General features: G+C 39.4%; 1 protein-coding gene across 1 annotated transcript in view; it reads right to left on the bottom strand.

The window, feature by feature from the left end:
- Positions 1-11,265, bottom strand: part of GRIN2A (glutamate ionotropic receptor NMDA type subunit 2A) — a 302,511-nt gene that overhangs the window by 218,450 nt on the left and 72,796 nt on the right. The window lies entirely within an intron of this gene.

Below are 11,265 nucleotides of genomic sequence, written 5' to 3'. Positions count from 1 at the left end.
GCGAAGCAAGCCGATGTACGGCTGATTTCAGCCAATGTACGACTGAAATCAGCCGTACCAGCCTGAAGTGAATAGCCGAACAGTGTTCGGCTCACTTCACTTCAGTTCGGTCATTCACTCGGCTGCCTATGGCAGCTTAGTGAATAGACCCCATAGAGTCAGAATGCAATGATTTGGAAATCTCATCAACCCATATTTTATTCCCAAAAGAAAATAGAAAACATATAAAATGTTTACACTGAGAACATTGACCATTTTAAGAAAAAAAATAAGGTCATTTTGAAATTGATGGCAGCAACATATCTTAAAAAAAGTTGGGAAAGGGCAACAAAAAGCTGGCAAAGTAAGTGGTATTAACAAGAAAGAGCTGGAAGAACATTTTGCAACTAATTAGGTTATACTATCAGTGAACACAGCTTGCCGTGCCATCCAAAAATGCATGTTAAAGCTCTATCATGCAATGAAGAAGCCATATCTAAACATGATCCAGAAACGCCACTGTCTTCTTTGGCCCAAAGCTCATTTAAAATGGTTTGTCATAAAGTGGAAAACTGTTCTGTGGTCAGATGAATTCAAATTTAACATTCATTTTTGCTACCATGGGCGCAGCATACCCCGGACTAAAGAGGAGAAGGCCCTTCTTGTTATCAGCACTCAGTTAAAAAGCCTGCATCTCTTATGGTATGGGTGTGCATTAGTGCATATAGAATGGGCAGCTTGAACATCTGGAAAGGCACCATCAATGCTCAAAGATATATCCAGGTTTTAGAGTAGCATATGCTCCCATGCAGGCAACATCTTTTTTAGGGAAGGCCTTGCATATTTCTGCAGGATAATGCTAAACCACATACTGCATCCATAACAACAGCATGGTTTCATAGTAGAAGAGTCCAGGTGGACTCTTCTACTATGAAACCTTTCATGTCTGCAGTCCAGACCTTTCACCAATTGAAAATATTTGGCACATCTTGAAATGAAAAATACGGCAAAGATGACCTAGGACTGTTAAACCGTTAGAATCCTATATCAGGCAACATCAGGTACAAAATTCCACTCCCAACACTCCAGCAACTGGTCTTAGTTCCCAGACGTTTACAGAGTGTTGTTAAAGAAGGGGGATGTTACACCGTGGTAAACATGGCCCTATCCCAACTTTTTTGGGACATGTTACATAGTTAAATAGTATTTGAGGTTGAATAAAGACACAGGTCCATCAAGTTCAACCTATTGTGTGTATGTTTGTGATTCTGCATGTGTATGCATGTGTACCAGTCCCCATGTGATCTTATTTTTAATGGTACCTGTACCCCTGTATGTTCCAGTCTCTGAGGAAATTGTCCAAATGTATTTTGAATGATTCAACACTCTCTGCTGATACCACTGCTTGTGGGAGAGAGTTCCAGACCCTAACCGCTCTAACTGAAAAGAAGCCCCTACGCCAGCGGTGTCAAACTCAATTTAATTGTGGGCCGCATCAACATTATGGTTGCCCTCAAAGGGCCTGTAAGACTATATAAATGTATCTAATCTTTATCATAATTGCCTGTGCATTCAATTATCACTGGATTTAGTAATAACTTAATACCTAGATCTGAAAGTAGAAGTCTAGGAAATGGCCTGGTGGGCCGGATTTGGCCCCTGGGCCTTGAGTTTGACACATGTGCCCTACGCCCCTTGTGCTTAAATCTTTTCTCCACCCGCTTTAGGTGGTGGCCTCTAGTCTTTGTTATGGAGTGTACCATAAAAGGTTTGTTGCTGATGTTGCTATCCCCATTGAACATCTAGTACATCAAAATCATGTCCCCCCCTTAATCTCCTCACTTCCAGCGTGAACATGTTTAAGTTTAGTAACCTTGTCTCATAGCTTTGGTCCTCCATCCCCTTAATTAGTTTAGTTGCCCTTCTCTGGAACCTCTCCAACTCCAGGACATCCTTTCTGTGTATTGGTGACCAAAACTGGACCGCATGCTCCAGATGAGGTTGAACCCTTTTTAATACAAGACAGTACTCTGCTCGCTTTGTTTACCGCAGCCTGGCATTGGAAGCTATTATTCAATCTGTGGTCTACAATGACTCCCATATCCTTTTCCATTTCTGCCTTCCCTAATGGAGTTCCCATTAATGTGTATTCCGCTTGCCTATTTTTAACACCAAAGTGCATTACTTTACATTTATTGACATTAAACCTCATCTGCCATATAGTTGCTCACTCCCCTATTTTATCCAAGTCCTCCTGTAATGTTATGGTTTCTAAGTCCATGTCTGTTACCCTCCCAATTTTAGTAACATCAGCAAACATGGAAACATGGCTATTAACACCCTCCCCGATATCGTTAATAAAGAGGTTGAATAATATGGGGCCTAACACACAACCCTGAGGCACACCACTCCTGACACTTGACCAATCTGAAAAGAAGCCATTTATAGATACTCTCTGGACACGTTCCTCTAGCCAATTTTCTATCCATGTACACAACATTTCATCTATGCCCAAAGACCTCAGCTTGTGTAGTAAGCGTTTATGTGGTACTGTCTCAAACGCTTTTGAAAAATTCAGATATACCACATCCACCGGTTTCCCTCTATCCAGATCTCTACTCACCTCTTCGTAGAATGTCAGTAGGTTGGTCTGGCAAGAACGGATCTTCCTAAATCCATGCTCATTATCATTTATTATACCATTTTCATGAATAAACTCTACTATCTAGTCCTGTATCATTCCCTCTAACAGTTTGCATACCATGGATGTAAGAATGACTGGTCTGTAGTTCCCAGGTTTGCATCCTGACCCTTTTTTGAATATCGGTACTACCGTAGCCTTCTGCCAGTCACTTGGTACTCTACCAGTCATTAAGGAGCCCTTGAAAATCAGGAATAATGGTCTCGTTATAACCTGGCTGAGTTCATTAAGTACCTTGGGGTGCAGGTTATCTGGCCCTAATGCTTTATTTGCATTAAGTTTTTCAAGTCTATTTTGAACCCCGTCTACCGTCAAACACTGTGGTATGTTAAAATGTCACGCTCTTGTCCTTGATGTGTTGTTTTACTTTTTTATTTAGCCAAGCTGGCTTAGTTTTTGATATTTTATTTTTGTTCCCCAATGGTATGCACTTGGTAATAGCTGTATGTACTGTATGCTTAAAACAACCCCATTTTTCATCAGTGTTCAATGTGAGAAATAAGTTGTCCCATTTGGTGTTGTATACTAGCTGACGCAGCTTGTCAAAGTTTGCCTTTCTGAAGTTTAGTGTTTTTGTTTGACCCCCACGCTTCTCCTTTCTGTACCCAATATTAAAATTAATCACATTGTGATCACTATTACCCAGTGTCTCCCTAATCGCAATGTCTGCAACTAACTCCGCATTATTGGAGATTATTAAATCAAGTTTTGCATTTTTCCTGATTGGAACCTGAACCATTTGATCCATGACATTGTCCCGCATCAGGTTGAGAAAACGGCCTTTATCAAATGAGAGGTTCCATTAGACCAATTGATGACCTGATAATTAAAGTCACCCATTACAACAACATTACCCTGCTTCCCAGCTACTTCTATTTGTGAGTGTAAGTGGGCCTCCTCCTCTCCCCCTATATTTGGGGGTTTATAACACACACCCACACTAAGTTTACGTCTAGCATCGGTCTTATCTAGTTCTAGCCACAAGGACTTGACATCTTCGCGACTCTCTGCCGAGATATCATCCCGTATGTGCACAGTTAGATTATTTTTAATATACATGCATTCTCCCTCCTTCTCCCAACCCTGTCCCTCCTGAACAGGTTGTACCCTTCTAAATTGATAGCCCAGTCATGCGTGCTGTCTAGCCAAGTTTCAGCTAATCCCACTATATTGAAGTTCTCTACGAGTTCAAGCTCCTCCAATTTGTTTGCTAGACTTCTAGCATTGGTGTACATACATTTGAGGTTGGTCCTATTTTCGGTAAAATTTTTACTCAACTCCGGTGCCCCACTAATTTTTTTTCTATTTATAATGGGCCTTGGTACGGTTGATACCTTACTAATATGATTAACTGGAGCGATTTGATTAACTATATTAACTATATTGACTATATTGACTGGAGTTAGCTCTATGTCCCCCTTGTATTACTGCCCTCTGTATTAATTGTCCCTGAAGTTACTTGTTCTATATTTAATTTATCTATTTTTATTCCCTCCCCCCATTATCTAGTTTAAAAGCTTATCCAGTCTTTTAACCATTTTTTACCCCAGAAGTGCTGCACCTTCCCCGTTAAGATGCAGTCCGTCTCGACTGTAGAGCTGGTAACCAACTGAGAAGTCAGCCCAGTTCTCCAAGAAACCAAAGTCCTCTTTCCGACACCAGCTCCGGAGCCACTTGTTAAGTTCCCTCAACTCTCGCTGTCTTTCTCTCTGAGAGTATCTCAGAGAATAGTACCATGGAGGTCCTTTTCTTCAACCTAACACCTAAGTCCCTGAACTTGCTTTTTAGGACACTCCATTTGCCTCCTATTTTGTCATTGGTACTAATGTGCACCATGACAGCTGGGTTGTGCCCAACCCCATCCAGTAACCTGTCCATTCGTTCTGCAATGTGTCCAACATGAGCCCCCGGCAAGCAACAAACTGTTCGACGCTCACGGTCACGATGACAGATTACCCTGTCTGTCCGTCTGATGCTGGAATCCCCCACCACCATAATCTGTCTTTCCTGACCCTCCGTCTTGCTCCCATCCTTGCTGGAGCAGTCACTCCCCCTGCAGATGGAAGAGGCGTCCTGCTCCTGCAGTGTCACCCCTGAACTAATATCCCCAACATCCTGAAACCTGGCATATTTATTGGGGTGTATTAGTTCAGTGCTGGCCTCTCTCGCACTCTTCCCTCTACCCCGCCTTCTAATGGTAACCCAACTACCCACCTTGGGATCCTGCTCCTCCAAACCTCCCTCCTCATCTAGGCCACTTTCCACCACTGCCTCGAGCGCCAAGTCCAGACTCTTTTGCATGTTGGTTATGCTCCTTAGTGTTGCCAGTTTGTTTTTTAGATCCAGTATATTGGCTTTGAAACAAACTACTGGCTCACATCTGGTGCAACAGTATTCCCCCTTGAACGCATGTTCAAGAAACAAATAAATTGTGCACGATGTGCACTGGGTTGCATACCCACTCACGAAAGTCATTTTTTAATATAAATTGATTAAGTAATTACTTTATGCCCAACTGTATGTAAGTGACTACTTCACCGACCCAGCAGTTTTTACACTAGTGCCCAGGCATTTTTACACTATTGCCCGTGAGATAATAGACTTCTACCCAGGTAATATTACACTACTGCCCGGGGGCTGCCCTAATGTCCAGGAGATCTTGCACTGATGCCCAGGAGAGCTCACCCTATTGCCCGGAAGTTATTATAGTTGTTATACTATACTTTTGCACTGGCGATATTACACTACTGCCCGGGAGCTATTTGTAGTTAATCCACTAATGCCCTTGTGATATTATGCTATTGCCCAACCGTTTTTAAACTGTGCCTAGCAGTTATTTTTCTACTGCCCTGCAGTAGTTACCCAATTATTACCCAATAGCCCCGGAATGTCACACTAGTTCCCAAGCCATATGTTGCTAATGGCCAGGAGGAATTACAATGCTGCACAGTAGTTGTTACACTAATGTTACTCTAATGTTACACTAATGCCTGGCAGTCTTTACTCCTTACCCAGAAGTTATTACCCTGAGCCCAGTAGTCACTACACCCTGTGCCCAGCAGTCAGTAAGCCCTACCCAGGAGTTATTATCCTATACCCAGTAGTTGCTACACTTAATGCCCAGCAACTCTTTACAATAAATGCCCACTAGCTTATACCTGTCTGCTTATACCTTATACTGTCCTATTGGTGTCCCGTGGATGTACCAGCAGGCTACTGCCACAAATGCCCAGCCCACTATTTACCCTATCGGTTACCTTATCAGTGCCGCAGCAGCCCCCTCACCTTTTAATATCTAATACAGCCCAGTACATGTAATAGAATTACATACACTATAATTACAATTCAGGCAATCTAAAGCTAAGCAAGAAAAGCAAGGAAATGCAAAAAAAAAATGTTGCTGCCATCAATTTCAAATTTACCTTATTTTTTTTCTTAAAATTGTAAATTTTCTTAGTTTAAACATTTGATATGTTCTCTCTGTTCTATTGTGAATAAAATATGGGTTTATGAGATTCCCAAATCATAGCATTCTGTTTTTATGTAGATTTTATACAGTGTCCAAACTTTTTTGGAATAGGCTGTGTGTGTAATATATACATCTGGGCACTAGTGTAAAAACTGCTGGGTCAGTGAAGTAGTCACTTACGTACAGTTGGGCATAAAGCACTTACTTAATATAAATACACACACATTGCGGGGGCAGCCAAATTTACTCATTGGCTGATTGTGAAGTGAGCAAAACTTCACCTTATTCAGTAAATTATATGAACATTGATTTTGAAAAGTGAACATTCACTCCTCTTTAAGAAATAAATCTACTTTCAATCCGAATACAAAAACCAGTCACCATGTTGAAGTGTTTAAAGTTATGGTAGAAGTAGAACTGAGGAGACTGAAAATAAAGAATACAAGAAATAAGGAATATATAGATAAAGGTCTGAAACTTCTGGAAGAAAACAAGCAAATTGTTATTCGCCCAGCAGACAAGGGAGGAGGAGTAGTCTTGCTGGACAAAACATATTACGAAGAAGAAATGTCCAATATCCTAGGAGACCAGGAGACATATACAAAATTAAATAAAAATCCAACCCTAACAATTAAGAGGCAACTAAAACAACTGCTGAAAGAGGGACGAAAAAATAAGATTTTAACTAAAAAGGAATATAAGTACTTATTACCCACAGTGGGAAAAGTCCCGGTGATTTATTTTTTACCAAAGATCCATAAAAATCCTATCAAACCACCAGGAAGACCAATAATTAGTGGTATAAATTCACTAACATCGCGTTTAGGCGAATATATTGACTGGTTCTTACAACAGCTTGTTAAACGCACCAAAGCCTATTTAAGAGACAGTGGGGATACGATTAATATACTGGCAACTATCGAATATGAAAAAGACATGATTCTAGGAACTATAGATGTAGTATCCCGGTATACTAATATACCACACAAGAATGGCCTAGAAGCTGTAAAATGGGGTTTAACAACACTTTCTGGGTTGGGAGACTGCCAAATCACTTTTCTTATTAAATGTATAGATTTTTCGTTGAAAAACAATTATTTTTGGTATGGAGGGGACTACTACACTCAAATAAAAGGTGTTGCAATGGGGGCTAAGTTTGCCCCGAGCCTTGCAAATCTATGTATGGCTAAATGGGAGGAAGGTGCAATATACGAACCTAAATGGATAGAATTGAAATTATGGAAAAGGTTTATAGACGATGTGGTCATAGTATGGAAGGGAGATGCCACCTCCCTAGAAAAGTTCCTTGTATATATTAATTCCAATAGTGAAGGAATTAGTTTTACTCATAATTTTAATAAGGAGAAAATAGACTTTTTAGATTTAACGCTACAAACATCAGGAGAGAAGTTGATTACCACAACCTATTTTAAGACTACTGACCGAAATGGGTATATACCTGTGGGGAACTGCCATCATCCGTCATGGATAAGAGGTATCCCTAAAGGGCAACTCGTGAGACTAAGAAGAAACTGCACACGAACCGAAGACTACGAAGAACAGGCTAATATGATCCAAAAAAGGTTTCTGGAGAAGGGATATGGCGAAAATAATCTAGAAAGAACAAAATCTAAAGTAAAAGAACTAGACAGAAATAAAATGCTACAGGCGAAAGTACGCAAACAAAAAGAACAAACTTTGCTATTTATCACAGACTTCTCAACGCACTATAAGGATTAAAGTAAAAGAACTAGACAGAAATAAAATGCTACAGGCGAAAGTACGCGAACAAAAAGAAGAACAAACTTTGCTATTTATCACAGACTTCTCAACGCAATATAAGGAGTTTGAACAAATTCTCCAGAGACATTGGCCTATTTTAATGAGAGATAAAATCCTAGGTCCAATAATCCAGAAAAAACCGAGGGTCATATATAGGAAAGCTCCCAACATTAAAAATCAGTTGGTGCAGAATGTAGTTGATCCCCCAAAAAAATTGTTCTCATTTTTTGAAGGAAAGGGGTTCTTTCCATGTAAAAAATGTATAGGATGCAATCTAACTGGCCAAAGAAGAAAAATAACAGAGTTCCAATCCAATTTTAACAAAAGAAGTTTTAAAATTAGGGAATTTATCTTGTGTAAGAGCACACATGTGACCTATATGTTAGAATGCCCCTGCGGTCTCCAGTATTCAATACATGTTCTGAATATTTTAAACTCCACAAATACCAGTCATTCAGTGTGTCTGCCACCTCCTTCTCCCTTTTTAACAAATCTTAACAATAAAATTAGTATGTATCGAATTGTGTTTATGGGTCCAAACAAGAAGGTAACCAAAGGTTGAACTTGTAATTTGGAAGAAATTGGGATGTGACACACCTGGTAGTATAGAAGAGGTGTGTATACGAATCAACAGTAACAGGGTGTAACCATTCGGGCTATATAAACTCTAGTGTCAGAGAGGAAACAGTACCCTTTTGAAAAAGTCCTTTGGACGAAACGTGTCAAGGGAATTGACTGTCTCCTCGCTGACACAAGAGAAAGTCTTCACAGGGCTGGGTGTCCCTTACACTCACATGCTGTTTTATCCATATGGAATTCTGTAAGTGCAATCATTTGTTTTAACCCAAATAAAAATTCTGGCTATTTGCACTTAGATTTGTTTGCCCTTTGTGGCTTCCCCCCTTTCTATCTCCTTTTGGATGGACTCTCCGAGGCGATCCTCACATCACACCTGGAGGGTGCACACTATCGGCAACGAGAGGGAGTGCAGGCTGCATGCAGGAGAGGAAAGAGAGGCTAAAAGAGAAGCTCCTTGTATCTATCGAGGGAAGAAAAAGTAATAGACATTTGGTCTTAATTTACCACCTTCTCCTTTTTTATATATTCTTTTTATATATTCGTAGCTCTGATCATAAGAACTTTTATCCCTACCTCAAAGTCCACACTGCACTAAAGTATTGTGTAACAATACAGACTGGCCTCAAGAAACTTTTTGTTTAAATTATTTGGACTCTAATAGAGTGGATAGTAAGCGGGTTTTATAATCTGACCGCTACCTCTGCTGAACTCTGCAGTTTACTCAGTATTTTCCTCTGATGATTAACCTCTCCATTGATATACCGTTTAATGTGATTTATATAATTGTCACATAATATCTACCGTTTAATGGGAGTTATACAATTGTCACACACTATCTTATATACACAATTTTAAATAATTTATATGTTTTTATGGTATATACACAATTGTCACTTAGACCACGTATGTGCCACTACTATCACGAAACAGAGAGTGAATAATAACAGACGAGCCAAGGCTACACACATTTATTCATCATTTATTTAATTATTTAACTATTTATAATTTTTATAAATTAATATTTTATTCGTCTAAAATCACCTTTGACGATTTGAATATCACTAGGAATTGTTGAAATAACCAAGCGCAACATATTAGCTCACATCCGATCACATTGATACACATTGTTGCAGCTGGTATCCTATTGATTGATTGATTTATTTATCTATATTTATAATCTCCTAGCACAATCAATCTGAACAAACAGATTCTCTCATCAGTTTGTTCAATCAAGGTTTGAAAATGAAAAGTGGATGCTGATTGGTTGCCATGGGCAAGTGCTCCAGATTCTGTCTGCTCTAGTTTTGATACATTTCCCTCATTGTGTCAGCAGCAGTCAGGGTCTTTTTTATACATCTGCTCCTGACAGCAGCATTGTTGTTTGCAGCCTCTACCTGCAGCATATCAGTCATGGTAAATCTACCAGTCATTTGAGTACTACATGTATAAGGATACATTTAATCTGCACCACACAGCTTAGTGGGAGCAGCACCTCAATTATACCAGTTGGCAGCATTCTTTTAGAATACATTGGCCAGGCCTGACAGAAATTACAGGCAGCACCTAAATATGATCCCAGATTACTGTATATTGGGTCAGGAGTGGATGTAGACACCCTTAGAACCAAGAACTTTTGGGTGTTTGGGCTGGACCACTGTCTGAATGTTGCCCAATATGCAATTGAGCTTCATATCAATTACAATCATATATGTGCACAACCCATGGATTGACCTCTAAGTGGGGTGCAACTTCCAACTTTGGAGCTCACAGTTTATAATATTTTACATGTATTCTACTCTGAACAACAGCCAGTGAACTTGTAAAGAAGGCATTTGGACAAATAAACATATTAGTCCCCAGACAAAGTACCAATTCATGCCCTAAACGGTCTAAAGTTGTTAGTCGTGCACACCATTTCAGTTTTGGAACCATTGCTTTTTAACCTGTTTAAAAATTATATAGATTTTGGAGTCAAAAGTGCTATTTCTGTATTTGCAGATGACAAGAAAATAAGTAGCAAAATGCAGTCCTTGCAAGATGTTTCTAACTTACAAGATGAGCTGAATGCATTGTCAGATTGGACAACTACATGAAAAATGAGGATAAAAACACTAATGCATCCCACAGTCTCGAGGGAGAAAATTTGAGTGAATCAATGATGATCACAGACTTATTGCATGCAATGCCAGTCTTCAGCTTCTAGAATAAGCAAGGTACTTCACAAGTCCGTTTTAGGAAGAATCTCACAAAAATGATGCTGTAGAACTGGACAGAATGCAGAGAAGGACAACTACATTTATTAAGGGTCATGGAGGACCTCAGTTATAAGGAAAGATTAGTTCAATTAAACTCATTCAGTTTGGAGAAGTGGTGATTAAGGGGAATATGATCACATTACGTAAACTCAGGGGAATGCCGTGTACTTTAAAATCATTGCAAATGGGGATATTGTTTGCAGCTGGAGTAAAAAGGTTTAACTTCAATTTACAGAAAAAGTTTTTTACAGTAAGAGCTGTAAAAATGTGGACTCATTTTCCACAGATGCTTGTTCTGGCCAGCTCAGTAGATTTAAAAATAAAAAAAAAATGGTCTGGATGTGGTTCTAAGTGCAAAGACATAAATGACTATTCATATTAATAAGGACAGTGTAGGGATAATCTAGGGAAAATCCAAACACGTTTGAGTATTAGGAAGGATTTTTTTCCCTTTTAGAGGAAATTGAACCATACTTCACATGATTTTTTGTCATATATAT

The sequence above is a fragment of the Nanorana parkeri genome, unplaced genomic scaffold, assembly GCF_000935625.1.
Source record: "Nanorana parkeri isolate BGI_ZX_2015 unplaced genomic scaffold, ASM93562v1 scaffold839, whole genome shotgun sequence".
Classification (NCBI taxonomy): Eukaryota; Metazoa; Chordata; class Amphibia; order Anura; family Dicroglossidae; genus Nanorana; species Nanorana parkeri.
The sequence above is the reverse complement of the archived record's forward strand: the minus strand, read 5'-3'. Positions and strand labels throughout refer to the sequence as shown.